The sequence below is a fragment of the Ranitomeya variabilis genome, chromosome 4 (assembly GCF_051348905.1).
Source record: "Ranitomeya variabilis isolate aRanVar5 chromosome 4, aRanVar5.hap1, whole genome shotgun sequence".
Classification (NCBI taxonomy): domain Eukaryota; kingdom Metazoa; phylum Chordata; class Amphibia; order Anura; family Dendrobatidae; genus Ranitomeya; species Ranitomeya variabilis.
Window position 1 is genome coordinate 58581488 of NC_135235.1, and position 25905 is coordinate 58607392.

The window sequence follows — 25905 nt, forward strand, 5'->3', positions numbered from 1 at the left end:
GCTGACTCCATCACTTACCCCAGCAGGCCATGGGTATCATTAGAAATATTGGTCTTGTAGAAAATCTTCCTTTCCGCCATCCAGTGTAATATTAGTAATATATCCCATCTGGTTCATGGGGACAGGGACAACATGGGACTGTGTGATTTCAAATGCCAGGACTGAATTTCAGCCCCAGTCCGTATCTGCTCGAAGATGTTGAGATCTGGGCTCTGTGGGGTCGTATCATCACTTCCAGGACTCCATCTTCTTTAGGGGTATTGTATGATGGATTTTCCCCTGCCAGGGCTGACACAGGGGAAATGCAGCTTTTAATCGCTGGTCGTGGGCATTTTAATGGATAGGAATCCACATAATATATAGATGAGTTGGGTTTTCCAGAACTGCTCTGTGTTCTGGTTTTTAAGAGAACCCCAAGCAGGGAATCCCCATTTATGATATCCATATGCCTAAGTGAGGCATATAGACAGGAGTTGTCCCAATGGGGTTTTAACAAATATAATCTACACATTGCTGAAAAAATATCTTTGTAGCATTTGACTTGTTGCAGGTTTTAAGTTGGCATCACATTTATTTATGTAGGAGATTTTTGGCATGGACATCATCCTTTGCAACACATGGGGTGAAATCAACGGAAAATCTGCAACAAAATCCTCCTTGTAAAAATATGCAGATCTCACCATGGAATTGCAGCAAAATCTGCCACGTGTGAACATATCCTAACAGTGAACATTGTCTGGAGGACTTGAAGGCCCTAAAGAAGAACATAAATAGAAAGCTGTTAAAAGAATATGGATGCAATTCTATGTTCTTGTTTGTAATCCTTTTGAAGAATACAGCAATGAAGGTAGTTTTTACACATCCCACATTCACGGTTCGAGTGAGGACTGTGATGTCCAGACCGGTCATGGCTCTTACATAGGTTCATGAGGCTGCTGAGTTCGGATCAGGAGACCTGCCGCCTGAAAGGACATCACTCACCAACCATGAGCGACGCACGTGTAAAACCATCTAATGTGACATAAGCTGTAGCAAAGCTGTCTGGCAGTGGTTTCTTTTCCTCTTTACTTTCTGAAAACATAAATCATTTGCTCGACCAATCATGTATGTGTGAAAAAGGAATAGGGGATAGGCAGGGGCGTAATGATCATGGCCGCAGAGGGTGCAACTGTGACTGGGTCTGTGCAGGAGGGCGGCCCGCCGACGCCAGTGAAAACTTCAGGCGGATGTGCGTCCGAGGCCACTCATTCAGCTGAAATGCATTGCAATACACGCCGCTGGCCAATCAGAGGAATGCAGCTGACATCGGTGTGCGGTCACAAGCGGCGTGTGGCGGTGACGTCATGCACTACCCGTCATTTGCATACTGAAGTCAGCTGTCGGCTACAGAAGAGAACACCGCACGTCATGGGAATGGAGGAAGGTGAGTAGCATTTTGTTTTTAATGCGTTAATGAACAGCAGCAGAATGGGGGACATATATACCAGGATGGGGGACATATATACCAGGATGAACCCAGGATGGGAGACATATATATCAGGATGGACCCAGGATGGGGGACATATATACCCGGATGGGGGACATATATACCAGGATGGGGGACATACATATATCATGATGGGGGACATATATACCAGAATGGACCCAGAATGGGGGACATATATACCAGGATGGGCACATATATCTCAGGATGGGGGACATATATACCATTATGGGGGACATATATACCAGAATGGGGGACATATACAGTATACCAGGATAGGGGACATATATACCAGGATAGGGGACATATATACCAGGATGGGGGACATATATATCAGGATGGGGGACATATATACCAGAAGAGGGGACATATATACCAGGATGGGGGACATATATATCAGGATAGGGGAACAAATATACCAGGATGGGGGACATATATATCAGGATGGGGGACATATATACCAGGATGGGGGACATATATATCAGGATAGGGGAACATATATACCAGGATGGGGGACATATATATCAGGATGGGGGACATATATACCAGGATGGGGGACATAAATACTAGAATGGAGGACATATATACCAGGATGGAGGGACATACAGTATATACCAGGATGGGCCCAGGATAGGGGACATAAATACCAGGATGGGGGACATATACCGGTATATCAGGATGGGGGACATATATATACCAGGATGATGACATACATACCAGGAAGGGGCCCAGGATGGGATACATTACTATATATTGGGGGATAGTGGGTAACACGTATGTCCTTATATGATTTAGAACCCTTCAACAGCTCATGCATCTGAACAACATGTGGAGGGATGGGGCGGGGGCGGGTCCAAATTTTGCACCAAGGCCCATCAGGCTCTAGAAATGTCACTGGTGATAGGCTGCATTTAGACTGGCCATTGGTGGTCACTGATGGGCTACGTGCAAGACAATTGATTATAGTTTAAAAGCCCTACTTAGCTTGGCAGACTGCACTTCCCTTTGCACAGAAGGATTATTAATATGATCTTCTGTGCACGTACAAAATCATTGTTCTCTGCAGCATATGCCCTGTTTATACCAGACAATGTGCTGCAGAGAATGATGATTTTTAGGCATTTTAACCAAGGTTAAAAATGATTTCATGAGATAAACAAGTGTTTTTTAGTTCGATGGGTACTTGCTGGGCGACTTACAAGCCGATAATCTGGAAACAAGCCTTTGGGAGGATTAGCTGTTGGCCCAATGCGTATTGGGACAACAGCAATCTAGGTGTGTGGATAGCTTTATCCTCTCCCCAGTCTGAAACAGTTGATAACAGGGAACAATAATCTGTATACAACTGCAAAACCAATGTAGATAAGATAAGATACGTTTTGCATAGTGTCATAATGAAATGAATCTATTTGCATTGACTTTGGCTGCATAATATGTAGTCAGCCTTTATTTACAGTGTCTAATGGAGCCACCATGACGGCCCACGAGCCCCCTCCAATACCGAGTATGCCTTCCATTACATAGTCAGGCATATGGTGCCTTTATTTCCTTGAACATGGCCAATTTTGAAACTACCACAGGACTGAGACCCTAGTTGACAACTTAATAGATCGCTATAAAGTTGTCAAGTCCTTAGACCCACAGTTCTTAAAGCATACCTGTCATTTTAATTTTTATTTCATAAATTAATAGTACACATGAAATATATCTTATCAGAAAAAATTTGCTTCTTCTTTCACTCTCAATTTCAGGGTAAAATTTGTGTTAGGTGAAGATTGATTTCCCTATTGCTGAGATAGGAGATGACAGTTAGTGTTTATAAGGTTCTTTGGAGAGGGGCGTAGGGATGAGGAGCTAGGAGCTAGAGGCAGGCACAGACATTCTGCTGCAAGTTCTCCTTAAAAGACAGTTGCACTAACCTTTTTTTACCATAGATCTCAAATGTAACTCTCATTTCAAGAAAACTTGCAAAAGAATGTCTCCTCCCCTCGCCACTCACCATAGAATGTTATACGCACCAACTGTCATCTCCTATCTCAGTAATGCAAACTTCTAACTTCACTGAATACAGATTTTACCCATGGACTGAGAGTGTAAGATCAGTCTAGGAGGAGAAAGAAGCAGATTCCTCTAATAAGATATATTACAGAGTTGCTTATTTTCATGTGTGCTATTGATTTATGAAATGAAAATGGAATTGACAGTTACTTTAAGGATAAGAAAGGAGGACTTCATGTGAAGTTAAAGGGGTTTTCCCACTAGCAAAGTTTAAATCATCAGATCTTGGAATAGTAATAATTTCCACAATTGGATGTATGTAAATAAAATGTTCCTGTGCCGAGATAATCTTAGGCTAGGGTCACATTGCGTTATGTGACCGCGTTTAAGGGACTACATTACACCGCGGCATAACGCGGTGTAACGTAGTCTGTTAACGCCGCCATTGCTTGTAATGGCGAACGCCTCGCTAGCGCACGCCCACATTGGGCGTGCGCTAGCGATGTGCCGTCATTTGAGTGACAGCCCGCGCACGCTGCTTGCAGCGTTGCGGTCCGTTCCTCGCTAGCGCAGATCGGGGATCTGCGCTAGCGGGATCGGCTAACCGCGATCCCTTTTGGAACATTGCGTTAGCGCAGTCCGTAGCGCTATGCGCTAAACGGACTGCCCTAACGCAATGTGACCCTAGCCTTATAAATGTGCCCCTGCTGTGTACTGTGTAATGGCTGTGTCTGACTGTGCAGGAACATGGTCTGATCATACCACAGCTCCTGGGCAGGGGAGGAAGCAAACAAGAGTATACAAACAGAACGGGATCACAAATGATTCTTTCTTTGAGATAAAATAGTGTTTAAAAACAGGCAGTGAAATGTTTTACTGACAGTTGTGATCCCGTGCTGTAATGTCTGCATATTCTCTCTGGCTTTCCCCCCTGCCCAGGAGATGTGGTATGATCAGACCTATGTTCCTGCACACAGACACAGCCAGACTGCGGTGACCCAGCATTAACTCACTGGCACACCTTCCAACCCACTACTACCCCATATGAAATAATACGATAACACTAAGTGATGGGTGAAGGTCGGTCACAGCTTTATTAAAGTACTAGCTGTACTACCCGGCTTCGCCCGGGTTAATGACTGCTGTTAGCAAAATAGAATGTGTTAACAAAAATTTATTCTGCACACAAAAACCACAAAACAAATAGATAGAAATGTAATTATTAAAAGGCAAAAACTAAGCAAATAGAAGCATTTCACAACATATATTAGCTTTGTTATACTGAGAATGTCTTTGTTGCCTATATTAACCAATCAGAGCTCAGGTTAATTAACTGTAGCAAAATAGAAGCTGAGCTGTGATTGGTTGCTATTGGCAGCCTGATAAATCCCCAGCCAACAGGAAGCCCTCCCCCCTGGCAGTATATATTAGCTCACACATACACATAATAGACAGGTCATGTGACTGACAGCTGCCGTATTTCCTATATGGTACATTTGTTGCTCTTGTAGTTTGCTTATTAATCAGATTTTTATTTTTGAAGGACAATACCAGACTTGTGTGTGTTTTAGGGCGAGTTTTATGTGTCAAGTTGTGTGTGTTGAGTTGCGTGTGGCGACATGCATGTAGCGACTTTTGTGAGATGAGTTTTGTGTGGCGACATGCGTGTAGCAACATTTTGTGTGTTGAGTTGCATGTGACAGGTTAGTGTAGCAAGTTGTGTGCAGCAAGATTTGTGCATGGCGAGTTTTGCGCGTGGCGAGTTTTATGTGTGGTGCATTTTGAGTATGTGCAAGTTTTGTGTGAGGCAACTTTTGCATGTGGTGCAACTTTTGTACATGTGGCAATTTTTCTGTGTGTGCAAGTTTTGCATGAGGTGAGTTTTCCATGAGGTGAGTTTTGCACGTGTGGCGAGTTTTGCGTGAGCCTAGTTTTGCATATGGCGAGTTTTGCATGTAGCGAGTTTTGAGTGGTGACTTTTGTGTTTCGACTTTTATGTGGCGAGGTTGGTGTGTGTGTGTGGTGAAATGTGTGCTGAGGGTGGTATATGTGTTCAAGCACGTGGTAGTGTGTGGCGCATTTTGTGTTTGTGTTCATATCCCCGTGTGTGGTGAGTATCCCATGTCGGGGCCCCACCTTAGCAACTGTACGGTATATACTCTTTGTCGCCATCGCTCTCATTCTTTAAGTCCTCATTGTTCACATCTGGCAGCTGTCAATTTTCCTCCAACACTTTTCCCTTCACTTTTTCCCCATTATGTAGATAGGAGCAAAATTGTTTGGTGAATTGGAACGCGCGGGGTTAAAATTTCACCTCACAACATAGCCTATGACGCTCTCGGGGTCCAGACGTGTGACTGTGCAAAATTTTGTGGCTGTAGCTGCGACGGTACAGATGCCAATCCCGGACATACACACATACATACATACACACATTCAGCTTTATATATTAGATATACCTGTATGTAATCTCCTGTATATAGTATATACCTGTGTGTCATCTCACCTATATATAGTATATATCTGTGTGTCATCTCCTGTATATAGTATATACCTGTATGTCATCTCCTCCTATACATAGCATATACCTGTGTCATCTCCTCCTGTATATACTATATACCTGTAGGTAATCTGCTCCTGTATATAGTATATACCTGTGTGTCATCTCCTCCTGTATATAGTATATACCTGTATGTCATCTCCTCCTGTATGTAGTATGTACCTGTATGTCATCTCCTCCTCTATATAGTATATACCTGTGTGTCATCTCTCCTGTATATAGTATATATCTGTGTGTCATCTCCTCCTGTATATAGTATATACCTGTGTGTCATCTCCCCTGTAAATAGTATATACCTGTGTGTCATCTCCTGTATATAGTATATAGCTGTATGCCATCTCCTCCTGTATTAGCCCTCGTTCACACGTTATTTGGTCAGTATTTTTACCTCAGTATTTGTAAGCTAAAATGGCAGCCTGATAAATCCCCAGCCAACAGTAAGCCCACCCCCTGGCAGTATATATTAGCTCACACATACACATAATAGACTGGTCATGTGACTGACAGCTGCCGGATTCCTATATGGTACATTTGTTGCTCTTGTAGTTTGTCTGCTTATTAATCAGATTTTTATTTTTGAAGGATACCAGACTTGTGTGTGTTTTAGGGCGAGTTTCGTGTGTCAAGTTGTGTGTGTTGAGTTGCGTGTGGCGACATGCATGTAGGGACTTTTGTGAGATGAGTTTTGTGTGGCGACATGCGTGTAGCAACTTTTTGTGTGTCGAGTTGCATGTGACAGGTTAGTGTAGCAAGTTGTGTGCAGCAAGTTTTGCGCATGGCGAGTTTTGCGCGTGGCGAGTTTTATGTGTGGTGCCTTTTGAGTATGTGCAAGTTTTGTGTGAGGCAACTTTTGCATGTGTTGCAACTTTTGTGCATGTGGCAATTTTTCTGCGTGTGGCAATTTTTCTGCGTGTGCAAGTTTCGCGTGTGGCGAGTTTTGCACGTGTGGCGAGTTTTGCATGTGGAGAGTTTTGCGCGTGGCGAGTTTTGAGCGGCGACTTTTGTGTTTCTACTTTTATGTGGCGAGGTTGGTGTATGTGTGGTAAAATGTGCACTGAGGGTGGTATATGTGTTCGAGCACGTGGTAGTGTGTGGCGCATTTTGTGTGTGTGTTCATATCCCCGTGGTGGTGTGATTATCCCATGTTGGGGCCCCACCTTAGCAACTGTACAGTATATACTCTTTGGTGCCATCGCTGTCATTCTTTAAGTCCCCCTTGTTCACATCTGGCAGCTGTTAATTTGCCTCCAACACTTTTCCTTTCATTTTTTCCCCATTATGTAGATAGGGGCAAAATTGTTTGGTGACTTGGAAAGCGCGGGGTTAAAATTTCACCTCACAATATAGCTTTGACGCTCTCAGGGTCCAGACGTGTGACTGTGCAAAATTTTGTGCCTGTAGCTGCGACGCCTCCAACACTTTTCCTTTCACTTTTTCCCCATTATGTAGATAGGGGCAAAATTGTTTGGTGAATTGGAAAGCGCGGGGTTAAAATTTCACCTCACAACATAGCCTATGACGCTCTCGGGGTCCAGACGTGTGACTGTGCAAAATTTTGTGGCTGTAGCTGCTACGGTTCAGATGCCAATCCCGGACATACATACATACATACATACATACACACACACACACATTCAGCTTTATATATTAGATTTTAGTTCAACCATTAGAAAGGCACTTCAATTTAGTAAACCGCGCTCACCGCCAAATGCCCTGTTGCATATTCACAGGCAAGTCAGCCGACGAGCCGTATCCATGTGTCCTTTCTTTCATTTACCGCCACTGTGACTTGAATTCTAGAAAATGAAAACATATTTTAACGGTCATAAAATACAATTATAAAAGGGGAGCGAGAGTGGGACAAGCACCTCCGGGACCCGAACAGGGGGAAGAGGAGGAGAAAAGGCGCAGTGCCCCATTATAAGCACCAGGAAGGGGCTGTACTAGCTACTTCCCATTTTCATTGGCTCCATCATTTAAAGAGTAGGTGGGATGGGGCAGGAGTGTGACATATTAACCATAGGAGAGTGAGGGGGGCACCGCAGTCAGAGGCACCCTCCTTAAACAGTACAGTGCGTGCCATTACACAGTACACAGCAGGGGCACATTTATAAGATTATCTCAGCACAGGAACATTTTATTTAAACACATTCAATTGTAGGTATTATTATTATTCCAAGATCTATTGATTAAAATAAACTTTAACTCCTGGGAAAACCCCTTTAAGGCTGCTTTCACAAATCCATTTTTCGCCATCAGGCGCAATCCGGCGAATTGTGAAAGAAAAAGGATCCGGCGAATGATGACGCCGGATGCGTTTTTTCCCATAGACTTGTATTAGCGCCGGATTGCGCTTGATGGCCTTCTGTTTTGTCCTGTCCGGCGGCCGGAGAAAACGTCCAGAGGAACTTTTTTTGTTCCAGCGAAAAACCTGACGGCTTTTCTGACAATGGACGCCTATGGGAGCCGAATACGCCACATGACGATATCCGTCGCCGGAGTCTGGCCTCCAAACTGTGCATGCCCTGTTCTCTCTCTCTCTTTACTTTTGATGCTGCCTATGCAGCATCAATAGTAAAAATATATAATGTAAAAAAAAAATAAACAAAAATAAAAAATCGTGATATTCTCACCTTCCTGCGGCCCCCGCAGCCTTCCCGTTCCTCGCGATGCTCACGATGCTCCCGTTCCCAGTAATGCATCACGGCAATGATCCCAGATGACGTAGAGGTCTCGTGAGACCTCTACATCATCACAGGTCATCACAGGTCATTGTTGCAAGGCATTACTGGGAACAGGAGCTGTCATGTTTCCCAATGGCAGGGAATTTGTCAACGTAACACGGGCAAAAACAGGACGAGCTCTAGGGTGATGGAACCTGAGCTGACCGCGATCCTGAACCTCAACACTCAACTAACAGTAGCCGGGGGACGTTCCTGGGGGCCCCTAGACGTCTCGCGCCAGCCGGAGATCTAGCTTCCCCTATCAGAAGAATAACAGACCTCACTTGCCTCCAGAGAAATATTCCCACAGAGATAGCAGCCTCCCACATATAATGACGGTGAAATGAGAGGAAGGCACAAACGTAGTTATGAAAACAGATTCAGCAAAATGAGGCCCGCTTAAGCTAGATAGCAGAGGATACAAAAGGTGAACTGCGCGGTCAGCTGAAAAACCCTTCAAAATACCATCCTGAAATTACTTGAACTCATGTGCCAACTCATGGTACATGAGTGGTAATTTCAGCCCACTAGAGCAACCAGCAGCAGAGAATTACATATCTGCAAGCTGGACTAAAAAACATGAAAGCAATCATGAAACAGGGAAATACAGACTTAGCTTGTCTTGAAGGCCTAGGAGCAGGTAACACAGACACACACAGGTAACACAGACACACACTGATACATTGATAGCCGGCAAGGGAATGACAGGAAAGCCAGGTTAAATAGGAAACACCCAGCCACTGATGGACAGGTGGAAACCAGAGACCGCAACCCACCAAAGTCACCCAGTACCAGTTGTAACCACCAGAGGGAGCCCAAAAACAGAATCCACAACAAGGAGCATTGCGAGCATCGCGAGGAGAGGGAAGGGTGCCGGGGCCGCCGGAAGGTGAGAATATCATGATTTTTTATTTTTGTTTATTATTTTTTATGTTATATCTTTATCCCGGATCTGGAAGAAAAGCTGATATGGCGCATCAGTTTTTACACTAATTGCGCTGGATCCAGCAATCTGTCCCGCCGCCGGATTATGCCTGATGGCGCGGGACGGATGTGTGAAAGTAGCCTAAGTTAGCAAATCAATATATCCCTTTCTAGGACACTGATCATCATGAGGGGTTACGCGATGAGACGCAACTCTCTTGTATCAATATCTACTGTATATTTCAAAGTGTGTGGTCAGCAAGGAGCATCAAGGAAGATTTAGTACAACTGGAGGAAAGACAATTCCGGCAGCCAAATAGCCAGAGAGGGTTCTTTACAGTTAGTGTAGTCAGACTGTGGAAACTTTGCCTTCCTAGTCCCCGATACACATGATTGCTTAGCTCTTATGTTCTCGATCTCCTGGAGAACAGAAGGACTGACTATGAGAAATCCAATGTGCCTGACCATCATCTGTCGGGGGCAGAGTCAGGAGGCCCCAGTACTCATTAGACTATTGTCAGATTCTACCGACATTAGTCTAACCTGTATGGAGGCCTCTAAACTAATCTCCATCTTTGGTCATAATCGTGTCATTTTTGTGTACAAAATAGTTACGGTATAATATATTTATAACATTTTTTGACAATAAGATTTTTTTTTTCTGATATACAGCTCCAATGCATCTTTTTTTTCTTACAACTATTTTTCTCTTAATATTTACAGTTGTGGAGAAACTACAACTCCCAACATACCACAGGCCGGAGAGTGACAGGTTGGAGATCACTGCGTTTTATATTTGCTCTGCGATGAAGATGCACATTTGCTAATTGGTGCACAGACATTCACTAATGAAGACAGGATAAGGAGTCACCATTCAATTACCGCTCCGCAGTGGTAATGTGTTAATAATGCCTCCTTTTGTTTTAGAGAGGATTACGCCATTATCACATTAGGACATCACCCACTTTAGTAACCCAGTGCGGTTATCTGCACTATCTAATAGTATCCGTTACAGCGCAGAGACCAGTTATTATGTCATCTTCATTTCAAGGTCAGAAGGAACAAAAAAATACAGATATTTGGTTTAGCGCTTTTGGAACAAAATTTATTTTCACAAAAACTGAAATGTAGGGGGCGCTATAGGTAAAGACAACTTATGGTTTGATGACATTTTAAGGTACATCCCCAATCAGAAGGCCTGCTCTGGTCCTTTCAGTGTCCGAAAATCAGTTTTGTGCTTCTGAATGCTTTTTTTTCTGCAACACAGGATTTAAAAAAAAAAATCCTATAAAGATGTGAAGTCACTGAAATTTATGGATCAAATCTACTTCATGTGAATATATTTTTACATAAACATTTATTCCATATAGAGGACCTGTTGCCAGGTTAAAAGTTGACAGTTTTTAACTTTACTTGCTTACTTACTTTATTCTTGCTTATTATCTTTACAATGGGGCAGATCAATCTAAGGACATGCCCCTGAGGAACCCTGTGAGCACCACCCACTTGGTTAAGACCTTGAAAATTAGCAATAATTGAAAAAGCCCAAATCACTAGAACAGTATGGCTGAATTAAAAAAAATAAATAAATATTTAGGGGAGCAGCGGGAATAAAATAAAAGCACAAACACTTTTCACCTGGTGACAGGTCGTTTTTAATAATAAGTAATAATATAATGAAATAGATAAAATAATGCATACATTTATAATAAATACTATAAAAAATAATTTTTTAATATAACGTCCTGAGCTTTTTTAGTGGCTGAGTGCCTGAAATCTTGATTATTTAAACAGGAATGTACATAAACTACTAATAAAACGGCAGAATGAAGTCAATTCAAAAGGTTGTATGAGATTTAAGAAAATGACTGTGCTGAGCTGTAATAACAGGATCCAAAACTTATTCTTTCTGACAATAAGGGTTTAGTGTATTTACACGTCTTTTTCAAGGGGGCAAATTTGCCAAGTTTTTCAGAAACCATCTGCATTTTTTTTTTGCTGTAGAGTCTTTTGTAGCAATTTTTTTCTTCCTGATCGTTTTTTTCCGCAGATGTTTTGTTTTTTTCCCCCATATTTTTTGTGATGTCTTTTTTCTGGCATTTTCTGGGAATTTGTTTTTAACTCTATTGAACAATGAAGAATCATCTAACAGATTTTCAAGCAAAATCCTGGGCAAAACTCTGAATTAAGACACCCTGGCATCTTTTGAGCCTTTCTATTGACTTCTACAATAAAGTATAGGGCGTCTTCAGAACGGAAACCGTCTGAAGAATGGTCGGGTAAATTCTTTTAATTGCTTGGCATCTTTGAAAACCTGAAGCAGGTAAGACCCTCAAAAGACTGTACGTATAATCAGCGAGTCGTTTTACATAGAAATTATTAGGTTTATTCTTTTGAGTTTAGCTAGCCCTTTTTCAGAAGTTTTTCGAAACAGAATCCCCCTGAAAAAGTCAACATGTGCTCATACCCTTAAGCTAGAAAGCATAAAGATAAAGAAGAGCCAATAAAAAGGTAAAAAAAATATTTATTTCTAATATTCTCACTTTCTGTGTGTGAATTCCAACTATCCCAATGGGCTTCGATGGTCATGTTGATTTCCTTGTTAATCCTCATTACCAATTGCTTGCCCAGTCACAAATATCTACTGTCTACCTTAATCAATGCAAGAAGATTGTCTTGTTTAGTGAATGTTTCCACAATGATCAGAATGCTTTCCACCGAACTAAACCCTTTAACTGCTTAATCAATCTTAGCGGAGATACGCGTCCCATGTAAATCTTATCAAACTGCAAATATAATGGGCTTTTTGTTTGCAGGGTGTCGATTGAGCTTACAAGCTTTGATAATTCTTCTAGACAGTCAATAAATAGAGAGTCACTTACATTGCCAGTAGGAGCCTAACTAAACTATTTAATCTCCAAAATGACAGGCAAAACAATGAACTCTGAACTTAATCCTCTCTGAAAAACCAGGGCTCGGAGTGCTGCTCAAACAGCTTCTTAGTGGACACTCCACATATCTAGCTTACATCTACGATGCTACCGAGATTCCTCGACATCATCTATGTCTTCAAAGGATTTTTTTTAGCGCAGAACAAAAAGAATGTGAAGCATAGTCCGTCATAGGTCTCTTTCCATATGATCTAATGGAGGCACAAAGGCGTTACCTTTCATAAGTGAGCAGAGATAGACAGATCAATTTATGGGACTCCAGTCCATCGGTCAAGTCAGTAATCTCTGGGAGGCTCACAAATCTCTTACGTTCCTGGATCCCAACCTTGGATTTTGATTGGTGCAACGTCAGCATTGTAGCGTGACCAATCAAATGTCATGCCGGGGATCCTAGATTTAAGAGATTTGTAGTGCTCCTTTCCAGCAGTTACAGAGTTCTGACCTGTTCAATGAAAGGAGTCCCACAAATCAATCTGCCCAGTGCTTGCTTGGACAAAAACTATTTCTCGAAGCAATCTCTCCAAACTTTCCCATATACATACATGCTTGGATGTGTTTTTCAAATGTTTCTGATAATGACTTCCCACTGAACTAAATAAATGGGTTAGGCAATGCAATCAAGCATGCCCCATCCACAGATGTATACAATACATGGTCAGAAGGAAAAAAAAAAAAAGAAATGTTGGGTGGCACTGCCTGCAAAGTTAAATTTACCACTACAGGATGTATAATGATCCAGCATTAATCACAGCAGCCCGTAAATCCTGGCTTGGGGTGCTCCTCTGCCAAAGTCATAAATAATCCAATAAATAGATAAAAAGATGAGGGCACTCACCAATCTTCTCAGGATATAAACTTTATTGAAAAAAAGTGTTCATGTTAATTCCATGGCCGGAGCTACTAGAGCCTTAGCTCTTGTGAGCAGGGGAGAACCAAGACGACGGCCGTTTCGTGCTGTGCCTGCACTTCTACGGGTCAATCAGTGGCAAGGTGAGATAGCGGAAATATAGTGCCGTCTAAGGCACCTCCCCACACCAACTACTCAACCCTCCCACTATTTAAAATACAAACATAGACAAAGCACAATTAAAAACAATGTGTACAAAAGGAAATACAACTACAATAATTACATTGGGCTGAAACTGAAACAAATAATATGCTTATACTCTAATATACATCCGAATTGTCATGTTAATAAAACTATCATTGATTTACAAGAGGAACACTTGCCGGACCTGGCAACCAAAACCGTATCTGTGTGACAATGCTCTAAGTTCTACTATAGAAAAATGGACATGTCCACTCTATCATTAAAACCTAGCGGTCCCATCGCATTACTCCGTAGAATCCACCTGGTTTCACATCTGAGGAGCAGATTGTCAAGGTCTCCCCCTCTAGCTGGTAAATTAACCTTCTCAATACCTGCAAAGGACATATTTTCTGCTTTGCCTCCATGGTGTTCTTTCATATGGGTAATTAACCTAGGAACTCCCTTGCCTGTGGACAACGACCTACAATGCTCTCGAAATCGTACATAAAGTGGTCTGATTGTTTTCCCTATGTAATAGTATCTGCAGGGACACCAGATAATATACACCACGTGGTCAGTTTTGCATGTAATAAAATTATTGACCACATGCTTCAGTGCCCCTATATGAAGAACCCGATCAGTGATATGCTGTTTGCAAAACGCACAATGACCGCACTTAAAATTCCCTTTTGGGACCATTGAATTGAGCCAATTCTGATTAGATTTACTAATGCGGTTTTTTACTAATTTGTCCTTCAATGTGGTGCTCCGCTTGTTTGCTATCAAAGGGCCTCTAGCTACTACCTCCGCTAGGTCTTTATCTCGCCCCAAAATATGCCAATTCTTTTTGATGGCTAGTCTGATCTGCTGATCCATATTACTAAATGCAAAACTAAAAGTGAACCTTTTTTCTTTGTCGCCATTTCTATCAGGGATCGGGGTTCTATCAACTGTGTTCCTCTCCTTGGTTACCTTATCTTTTTCTAATTCTAATAGTGTCTTGGGGTAACCTCTTTGTTCAAATCTATGTAGCATTTCTTCCGACTGCTGTAAGAAACCTTCATTGGTATTATTTACTCTACTCACTCTCAGAAATTGACTCCGAGGTAATGCTCGCTTAATATGTCTGGGATGAAAACTGTTAAAGTGCATCATAGTATTAGCTGCCACGGGTTTACGGTACAACGATGTGCAGATATTATTACTTTTGACTTCCAACAATACGTCTAAAAATTCTAATCGTTGTCCACCGAACACTGAAGTGAAAGACATATTCATTTTGTTAATTTTATTTAATTGGACTACAAATTCGTTAAAGGTCTCTTCAGTGTCATCCCAGATCACTATTATGTCATCAATATATCTCTGATAAAATTTGATGTGTTGTAGAAAACCATTACTGTCTGCATAAATATATTTTTCTTCAAAAAAAGCCAAAAACAAATTGGCAAAAGTGCATGCTACCGGAGTACCCATCGCAGTCCCCACCTCTTGAACGTACCAATCGTCCAAAAACATAAATGAGTTGTGGGATAGAATAAATTCCAATCCTTCACATATAAATTTAACCCCTTCCTGACATCTGACGTACTATCCCGTCGAGGTGGGGTGGGCCCGTATGACCGCCGACGGGATAGTACGTCATACGCGATCAGCGGCGCTCACGGGGGGAGCGCCGCCGATCGCGGCCGGGTGTCAGCTGATTATCACAGCTGACATCCGGCACTATGTGCCAGGAGCGGTCACGGACCGCCCCCGGCACATTAACCCCCGGCACACCGCGATCAAACATGATCGCGATGTGCCGGCGGTGCAGGGAAGCATCGCGCAGGGAGGGGGCTCCCTGCGGGCTTCCCTGAGCCCCCCGCAGCAACGCGATGTGATCGCGTTGCTGCGAGGGTCTTACCTCCCTCCCTGCAGCTCCCAGACCCGGATCCAAGATGGCCGCGGATCCGGGTCCTGCAGGGAGGGAGGTGGCTTCACAGACGCCTGCTCAGAGCAGGCACTGTGAAGCAGCCTGCACTTTCCTCAGATCGGTGATCTGTCAGAGTGCTATGCAAACTGGCAGATCACCGATCTGTATTGTCCCCCCCTGGGGCAAAGTAAAAAAGTTAAAAAAAATTTTTTCCAAATGTGTAAAAAAAAAAAAAAAAAATATTCCAAAATAATGAAAAAACAAATAAAAATATTATTCCCATAAATACATTTCTTTATCTAAATAAAATAAAAAAAACAATAAAAGTACACATATTTAGTATCGCCGCGTCCGTAACGACCCAACCTATAAAACTGCCCCACTAGTTAACCCCTTCAGTAAACACCGTAAGAAAAAAAAAAAACGAGGCAAAAAACAACGCTTTATTACCATACCGCCGAACAAAAAGTGGAATAACACGCGATCAAAAAGACGGATATAAATAACCATGGTACCGCTGAAAACATCATCTTGTCCCACAAAAAACGAGCCGCCATACAGCATCATCAGCAAAAAAATAAAAAAGTTATAGTCCTGAGAATAAAGCGATACCAAAATAATTATTTTTTCTATAAAATAGTTTTTATCGTATAAAAGCGCCAAAACATAAAAAAATTATATAAATGAGATATCGCTGTAATCGTACTGACCCGACGAATAAAACTGCTTTATCAATTTTACCAAACGCGGAACGGTATAAACGCCTCTCCCAAAAGAAATTCATGAATAGCTGGTTTTTGGTCCTTCTGCCTCACAAAAATCGGAATAAAAAGTGATCAAAAATGGTCACGTGTCCGAAAATGTTACCAATAAAAACGTCAACTCGTCCCACAAAAAACAAGACCTCACATGACTCTGTGGACCAAAATGTGGAAAAATTATAGGTCTCAAAATGTGGAGACGCAAAAACTTTTTTGCTATAAAAAGCGTCTTTTAGGCTGGTTTCACACTTGCGTTTTTATCTGCATGCGTTTTTTAAAAAAACGCATGTGTGAAAAAATGCATGTAAACGTGGTAAAACGCATGCGTTTTTAGACGCATGCGTTTTTATAGAAAAACACAAGAAAACAAACAAAAAAAAAAACCCTACCCCTAACCCTACCCCTAACCTGAAATACGTGGCACTAAAATATACGTTTATATACGTATATAAGTGCCACGATATTTCAGTGGCCACGTATATAAGTGCCACGTATATAAGTGCCACGTATATAAGTGCCACGTACTTAAGTGCCACGTACTTAAGTGCCACGTACTTAAGTGCCACGTACTTAAGTGCCACGTATTTACGTGCCACGTATTTACGTGCCACGTATTTACGTGCCACGTATTTACGTGCCACGTATTTAAGTGCCACGTACTTAAGTGCCACGTACTTAAGTGCCACGTATTTACGTGCCACGATATTTCAGTGCCACGTATAACCACATAGTTATAGTATTTATAGTACGTGGCACTGAAATACGTGGCACTGAAATATCGTGGCACTGAAACACGTGGCACTGAAACACGTGGCACTGAAACACGTGGCACTGAAACACGTGGCACTGAAACACGTGGCACTTAAATATGTGGCACTTAAATATGTGGCACTTAAATACGTGGCACTTAAATACGTGGCACTTATGACTGTCAGAAAATGTTCATTAAACGGTTAGAGGTGAGGTTAGGGGTAGGGTTAGGGTTACCGTTGGGATTAGGGTTAGGGGTGTGTTTGGGTTAGGGTTTCAGGTAGAATTGGGGAGTTTCCACTGTTCAGGCACATCAGGGGCTCTCCAAACGCGACATGGCGTCCGATCTCAATTCCAGCCAATTCTGCGTTGAAAAAGTAAAACAGTGCTCCTTCCCTTCCGAGCTCTCCCGTGCGTCCAAAAAGGGGTTTATCCCAACATATGGGTTATCAGCGTACTCGGGACAAATTGAACAACAACTTCTGGGGTCCAAGTTCTCTTGTTATCCTTGGGAAAATAAAAATTTGGGGGGCTAAAAATCATTTTTGTGGGAAAAAAATATGTTTTATTTTCACGGCTCTGCGTTGTAAACTGTAGTGAAACACTTGGGGGTTCAAAGTTCTCACAACACATCTAGATAAGTTCCTTGGGAGGTCTAGTTTCCAATATGGGGTCACTTGTGGGGGGTTTGTACTGTTTGGGTACATCAGGGGCTCTGCAAATGCAACGTGACGCCTGCAGACCAATCCATTTAAGTCTGCATTCCAAATGGCGCTCCTTCCCTTCCGAGCTCTGTCATGTGCCCAAACAGTGGTTACCCCCCACATAGGGGGTATCAGCGTACTCAGGACAAATTGGAAAACAACTTTTAGGGTCCAATTTATTCTGTTACCCTTGTAAAAATACAAAGCTGGGGGCTAAAAAATCATTTTTGTGAAAAAAAAAAAGAATTTTTATTTTCACGGCTTTGCGTTACAAACTGTAGTGAAACACTTGGGGGTTCAAAGTTCTCACAACACATCTAGATAAGTTCCTTGGGAGGTCTAGTTTCCAATATGGGGTCACTTGTGGGGGGTTTGTACTGTTTGGGTACATCAGGGGCTCTGCAAATGCAACGTGACGCCTGCAGACCAATCCATTTAAGTCTGCATTCCAAATGGCGCTCCTTCCCTTCCGAGCTCTGTCATGTGCCCAAACAGTGGTTACCCCCCACATAGGGGGTATCAGCGTACTCAGGACAAATTGGACAACAACTTGTAGGGTCCAATTTATTCTGTTACCCTTGTAAAAATACAAAGCTGGGGGCTAAAAAATCATTTTTGTGAAAAAAAAAAAGAATTTTTATTTTCACGGCTTTGCGTTACAAACTGTAGTGAAACACTTGGGGGTTCAAAGTTCTCACAACACATCTAGATAAGTTCCTTGGGAGGTCTAGTTTCCAATATGGGGTCACTTGTGGGGGGTTTGTACTGTTTGGGTACATCAGGGGCTCTGCAAATGCAACGTGACGCCTGCAGACCAATCCATTTAAGTCTGCATTCCAAATGGCGCTCCTTCCCTTCCGAGCTCTGTCATGCGCCCAAACAGTGGTTACCCTCCATATATGGGGTATCAGCGTACTCAGGACAAATTGGACAACAACTTTTGGGGTCCAGTTTATTCTGTTACTCTTGTAAAAATACAAAAGCTGGGGGCTAAAAAATCATTTTTGTGAAAAAAAAAAAAGAATTTTTATTTTCACGGCTCTGCGTTATAATCTGTAGTGAAACACTTGGGGGTGCAAAGCTCTCAAAACACATCTAGATAAGTTCCTTAGGGGGTCTAATTTCCAAAATGGTGTCATTTGTGGGGGGTTTCAATGTTTAGGCACATCAGGGGCTCTCCAAACGCAACATGGCGTCCCATCTCAATTCCAGTCAATTTTGCATTGAAAAGTCAAATGGCGCTCCTTCCCTTCCAAGCTCTGCCATGCGCCCAAACAGTGGTTTACCCCAACATATGGGGTATCTGCGTACTCAGGACAAATTGCACAACGTTTTTTGGGGACCAATTTCTTCTCTTACCCTTGGGAAAATAAAAAATTGGGGGCGAAAAGATCATTTTTGTGAAAAAATATGATTTTTTATTTTTACGGCTCTGCATTATAAACTTCTGTGAAGCACTTGGTGGGTCAAAGTGCTCACCACACATCTAGATAAGTTCCTTAGGGGGTCTACTTTCCAAAATGGTGTCACTTGTAGGGGGTTTCAATGTTTAGGCACATCAGGGGCTCTCCAAACGCAACATGGCGTCCCATCTCAATTCCAGTCAATTTTGCATTGAAAAGTCAAATGGCGCTCCTTCCCTTCCAAGCTCTGCCATGCGCCCAAACAGTGGTTTACCCCAACATATGGGGTATCTGCGTACTCAGGACAAATTGCACAACATTTTTTGGGGACCAATTTCTTCTCTTACCATTGGGAAAATAAAAAATTGGGGGCGAAAAGATCATTTTTGTGAAAAAATATGATTTTTTATTTTTACGGCTCTGCATTATAAACTTCTGTGAAGCACTTGGTGGGTCAAAGTGCTCACCACACATCTAGATAAGTTCCTTAGGGGGTCTACTTTCCAAAATGGTGTCACTTGTAGGGGGTTTCAATGTTTAGGCACATCAGGGGCTCTCCAAACGCAACATGGCGTCCCATCTCAATTCCAGTCAATTTTGCATTGAAAAGTCAAATGGCGCTCCTTCCCTTCCAAGCTCTGCCATGCGCCCAAACAATGGTTTACACCCACATATGGGGTATCAGCGTACTCAGGACAAATTGTACAACAACTTTTGCAGTCTATTTTCTCCTGTTACCCTTGGTAAAATAAAACAAATTGGAGCTGAAATAAATTTTGTGTGAAAAAAAATTAAATGTTCATTTTTATTTAAACATTCCAAAAATTCCTGTGAAACACCTGAAGGGTTAATAAACTTCTTGAGTGTGGTTTTGAGCACCTTGAGGGGTGCAGTTTTTAGAATGGTGTCACACTTGGGTATTTTCTATCATACAGACCCCTCAAAATGACTTCAAATGAGATGTGGTCCCTAAAAAAAAATGGTGTTGTAAAAATGAGAAATTTCTGGTCAACTTTTAACCCTTATAACTCCCTAACAAAAAAAAATTTTGGTTCCAAAATTGTGCTGATGTAAAGTAGACATGTGGGAAATGTTACTTATTAAGTATTTTGCGTGACATATGTCTGTGATTTAAGGGCATAAAAATTCAAAGTTGGAAAATTGCAAAATTTTCAAAATTTTCGCCAAATTTCCGTTTTTTTCACAAATAAACGCAAGTTATATCGAAGAAATTTTACCACTATCATGAAGTACAATATGTCACAAGAAAACAATGTCAGAATCGCCAAGATCCGTTGAAGCGTTCCAGAGTTATAACCTCCTAAAGGGACAGTGGTCAGAATTGTAAAAATTGGCCCGGTCATTAACGTGCAAACCACCCTTGGGGGTGAAGGGGTTAATAAATCCAGGACTTTTATCCGTTGTGCACAAAATCTGCTCTATAGCCTCTACCCCCATTTTCTGGGGAATTTTTGTGTATAAACTCTCTACATCAATAGAGGCTAAAGAATAATAGTCCTGCCACTCAAAGTTATGAATACTTTGTAAAAATGACTTGGTATCTTTCAAATATGCTGGGACATCTTTCAATAGAGGCCGTAACAACCAATCGATATATTGGGATAGGGGCTCGGTGAGCGAACCTATCCCAGCCACGATAGGTCGGCCTGGGGGGCTAAGAACAGACTAACAGACGATTGGTACGTTCAAGAGGTGGGGACTGCGATGGGTACTCCGGTAGCATGCACTTTTGCCAATTTGTTTTTGGCTTTTTTTGAAGAAAAATATATTTATGCAGACAGTAATGGTTTTCTACAACACATCAAATTTTATCAGAGATATATTGATGACATAATAGTGATCTGGGATGACACTGAAGAGACCTTTAACGAATTTGTAGTCCAATTAAATAAAATTAACAAAATGAATATGTCTTTCACTTCAGTGTTCGGTGGACAACGATTAGAATTTTTAGACGTATTGTTGGAAGTCAAAAGTAATAATATCTGCACATCGTTGTACCGTAAACCCGTGGCAGCTAATACTATGATGCACTTTAACAGTTTTCATCCCAGACATATTAAGCGAGCATTACCTCGGAGTCAATTTCTGAGAGTGAGTAGAGTAAATAATACCAATGAAGGTTTCTTACAGCAGTCGGAAGAAATGCTACATAGATTTGAACAAAGAGGTTACCCCAAGACACTATTAGAATTAGAAAAAGATAAGGTAACCAAGGAGAGGAACACAGTTGATAGAACCCCGATCCCTGATAGAAATGGCGACAAAGAAAAAAGGTTCACTTTTAGTTTTGCATTTAGTAATATGGATCAGCAGATCAGACTAGCCATCAAAAAGAATTGGCATATTTTGGGGCGAGATAAAGACCTAGCGGAGGTAGTAGCTAGAGGCCCTTTGATAGCAAACAAGCGGAGCACCACATTGAAGGACAAATTAGTAAAAAACCGCATTAGTAAATCTAATCAGAATTGGCTCAATTCAATGGTCCCAAAAGGGAATTTTAAGTGCGGTCATTGTGCGTTTTGCAAACAGCATATCACTGATCGGGTTCTTCATATAGGGGCACTGAAGCATGTGGTCAATAATTTTATTACATGCAAAACTGACCACGTGGTGTATATTATCTGGTGTCCCTGCAGATACTATTACATAGGGAAAACAATCAGACCACTTTATGTACGATTTCGAGAGCATTGTAGGTCGTTGTCCACAGGCAAGGGAGTTCCTAGGTTAATTACCCATATGAAAGAACACCATGGAGGCAAAGCAGAAAATATGTCCTTTGCAGGTATTGAGAAGGTTAATTTACCAGCTAGAGGGGGAGACCTTGACAATCTGCTCCTCAGATGTGAAACCAGGTGGATTCTACGGAGTAATGCGATGGGACCGCTAGGTTTTAATGATAGAGTGGACATGTCCATTTTTCTATAGTAGAACTTAGAGCATTGTCACACAGATACGGTTTTGGTTGCCAGGTCCGGCAAGTGTTCCTCTTGTAAATCAATGATAGTTTTATTAACATGACAATTCGGATGTATATTAGAGTATAAGCATATTATTTGTTTCAGTTTCAGCCCAATGTAATTATTGTAGTTGTATTTCCTTTTGTACACATTGTTTTTAATTGTGCTTTGTCTATGTTTGTATTTTAAATAGTGGGAGGGTTGAGTAGTTGGTGTGGGGAGGTGCCTTAGACGGCACTATATTTCCGCTATCTCACCTTGCCACTGATTGACCCGTAGAAGTGCAGGCACAGCACGAAACGGCCGTCGTCTTGGTTCTCCCCTGCTCACAAGAGCTAAGGCTCTAGTAGCTCCGGCCATGGAATTAACATGAACACTTTTTTTCAATAAAGTTTATATCCTGAGAAGATTGGTGAGTGCCCTCATCTTTTTATCTATTTATTGGACAATACATGGTCAGGCTGTCCTGGGGAAATAGAAGGCTCAACCGACATTAACCAAATAGTTTAATCATCAGTTGGACTAACAGTTTGATAGTTTTTTAAAGTTGAAGGTAGATTTAAGTCCATAGAGGTAAAACTATAGCCTAAGGCTACTTTCACACTAGCGTCGGGCTCGGCTCGTCGCTGTGCGTCGGGCCGACGTTCCCGACGCTAGCGTTTTCTCCGCCGCACAACGGGGGCAGCGGATGCATTTTTCCAGCGCATCCACTGCCCCATTGTGAGGTGCGGGGAAGTGCGGGGAGGTGGGGGCGGATTTCCGGCCGCGCATGCGCGGTCGGAAAAAGCGGACCGTCATGAGCAAAAAACGTTACATGTAGCGTTTTTTTGCTCCCGACGGTCCGCCACTGCACGACGCATCCGTCGCACGACGGGTGCGACGTGTGTCAATCCGTCACAATGCGTCGCTTCATGTTAATCAATGGTGAAAAAACGCATCCTGCAAACACTTTTGCAGGATGCGGTTTTTTCGGCAAAACTACGCATTGTGACGGAATGCAGTTAACGCTAGTGTGAAAGTAGCCTAATATGTTGATGCAGAGGAAGACAAAAACCCCATGGGGCAAATGGTAATACCTCCATGTTAGGGGAAAAATTCCTTCTCGAGTCCACATACGACAATCAGATTAGTTTCCTGGACCAACGTTCCATCACAGAATCTACAATAGTACCCAGAACCTGTAATATTATATTTTTCAATAAAGGTATCCAGGCAGTCCTTGATTTTTTGTAGTGACGAAATCATTACAACATCATATGTTATAGAGTTCCATAGTCTCGCTGCTCGAACAGTAAAGAATCTGTGTCCGTGATTATGGTTGAACCTTCTTTCCTCTTGACGTACAAACACCTATATAACAAGCCAACACCACAATACTTAATACAGAAAACAGATTCGTATCAAGGGGTGCAAGGATGTATAGAGCACGGTTCATTGCACAACCATGAAACTCATACCAAGAAAGAAAGCACCAAAAGAACCAATATATACAAATTGTAGATTTTATTATTGCACAACAGTAGATAGTAATATAAAATTGAGAATAGGGACATGACAATAGTACACAAAGAGTTGCAGCCACGGCAGTAAAACAGGTTAACAAATTTGCGTTGAACCCCTGGCCAAATGAATAAGACAATAGGTCATAAAGTGCGGTAGTGTAGTGCTGAGAGGTATAGCAAAGTGCAAACGATGTATATGTAAACCTCTAAAAGTTAAGCGTTTATAGCATACACCAATATACAAAAGTCACCAGCCATTAAGGCAGAAAAGATAAGAGATCTAGTGTCATGGATGTATAATATGTAGCAAAGCCAGAGGGTTTACCTGTATAAGCCATGGAGACACCCACCCCAACGCGCGTTTCGGCAGCAGTGGCTTCTTCCGGGGGTTCAACGCAAATTTGCTAACCTGTTTTACTGCCGTGGCTGCATCTCTTTGTGTACTATTGTCATGTCCCTATTCTCAATTTTATATTACTACTTAGGGTATGTGCACACGTCATGATTTCTTGCAGAAATTTCCTGAAGAAAACCAGAAATTTTCTGCAAGAAATCCGCATGCTTCTTTTCGCGTTTTTTTCCCGTTTTTTCCACTTTTTTTAGCATTTTGCAAGCGTAATTAGCTTGCAGAATGCTAAAGTTTTCCAAGCGATCTGTAGCATCACTTGGAAAACTGATTGACAGGTTGGTCACACTTGTCAAACATAGTGCATGTGCAGCGCCCCAGAGTCCTGGTCGTTGCAGTACTGATGCTCCACCGCTAAGGGGGGTATTGGTATGTCTGATGGCACTGAAGGAGTTCACCTGACCAGGTATCACAGACACCAATACACTTCACAGTCTGGCCTCCAGGGGGAGCTAAGGGTGCTATGTATTAGGCCACTCCTCACAATCTGGTAAAACTGGGGGTTAGATGGGAAGTTAGACAGAAAGCTGACTGGGTTGGAACCAGGCAACATCCTGTGGCAGAGGGTGTTGCAGGGGAAGATTCAGGGGGGTCCCTGTCAGGGGTGGGATCCTGACAGAGGCCTAGCGAACAGAAAGAACGTTACGGGACCGCACCTGCACTTCATTGCGGCGCTACCCCAAGAAAGGACAAGAAGCGAGGTTTATTGTGAAGAGTGAGAAACGAGATCAATGCAACAAGGAGATAACACCAGTAGGAGTCGTGCTGTAAGACCGAGGCAACATCCTACTGAGGCGCGTAGCCAGTGGCCGGAAACGCCGAGGAAGTATTGAGCTCCAAGCCTTACTTCAAACCTACAGCAGGACAGTCAGTTATAGGCGGGCTGTCTCACCTAAATCACCTAAGCAGACATAGGGGGCAACAGTTGGAGAGGGGCGACTCTAGGGTCCCGGAAGACCTCCGAGCCTACCCGTCATACGGGTGCGTCCTAGCCATATCATCTGGGGGACGGAGAAGAACATCAGAATCAGTTGTGAGGGAACTTCAGAAACAGACACAACAGTTGTGAGGACTATCCCGTGGTGCTCAGCAGGGAAGGACTACAACACACAAGCGCTAGAAGGAAGGCACAGATTTCCACCTGCAAAGGGAACTCTGGAGGTGCCATCGGACCGGCCGGTCTCAGACAGCCCAGTTAACCGTAATCCGGATTGAGGATCCTGAAGCCTTCAGTAAAGAGGTAAAGAGACTGCAACCCTGTGTCCTCGTTATTCATCGCACCCTGCACCACACATCATCACTCTCAACTTTTACTGGACGCCCCTCAGCAGGGTCACGGACCGGGTCTAGCCACCGTGACACTCCCAGAACTGAGACAGAGAGGCCCGGTACCGGGTACCCCTCGGCCCTGCGACAGTGGGGGTGTAGCGCCCCCACTGCCGCAGGGCCGAGGGGTACCCGGTACCGGGCCTCCGAGTCTCTGCTCTGGGGTTGTCACGGTGGCTAGACCCGGTCCGTGACCCTGCTGAGGGGCGTACAGTAATAGATGTGGATAGATGATGGTGGTGGTGATGCCGTAGTGGTGCGGTGCAGTAAATAACGAGGACACCAGGTTGCAGTCTCTTTACCTCTTTACTGAAGATCTCTGGGTCCTCAGTCCGGAATCCGGATAACCAGGCTGCGCAAGTCCGGCCGGTCCAATGGCACCTCCAGAGTTCTCTTAACAGGTGGAAATCTGTGCCTTCCTGCTAGCGCTATGTGTTGTGGTCCTTCCCTGCTGTGCTTACGGAAAGTCCCCACAACTGTTGTGT

The 25905-nt window shown here is 42.8% G+C and overlaps 1 long non-coding RNA gene across 1 annotated transcript in view; it reads right to left on the minus strand.

The window, feature by feature from the left end:
* Positions 1-622: 622 nt before the first annotated feature.
* LOC143768385 (uncharacterized) overlaps positions 623-25905 on the minus strand; it is a 33763-nt gene continuing 8480 nt past the window's right edge. The window contains exons 3-4 of the long non-coding RNA XR_013213839.1: positions 7744-7837; positions 623-754 (exon numbers count right to left, since the gene is read on the minus strand). This is a non-coding gene — a long non-coding RNA (uncharacterized LOC143768385). The remainder of the gene's footprint in view (positions 755-7743; positions 7838-25905) is intronic.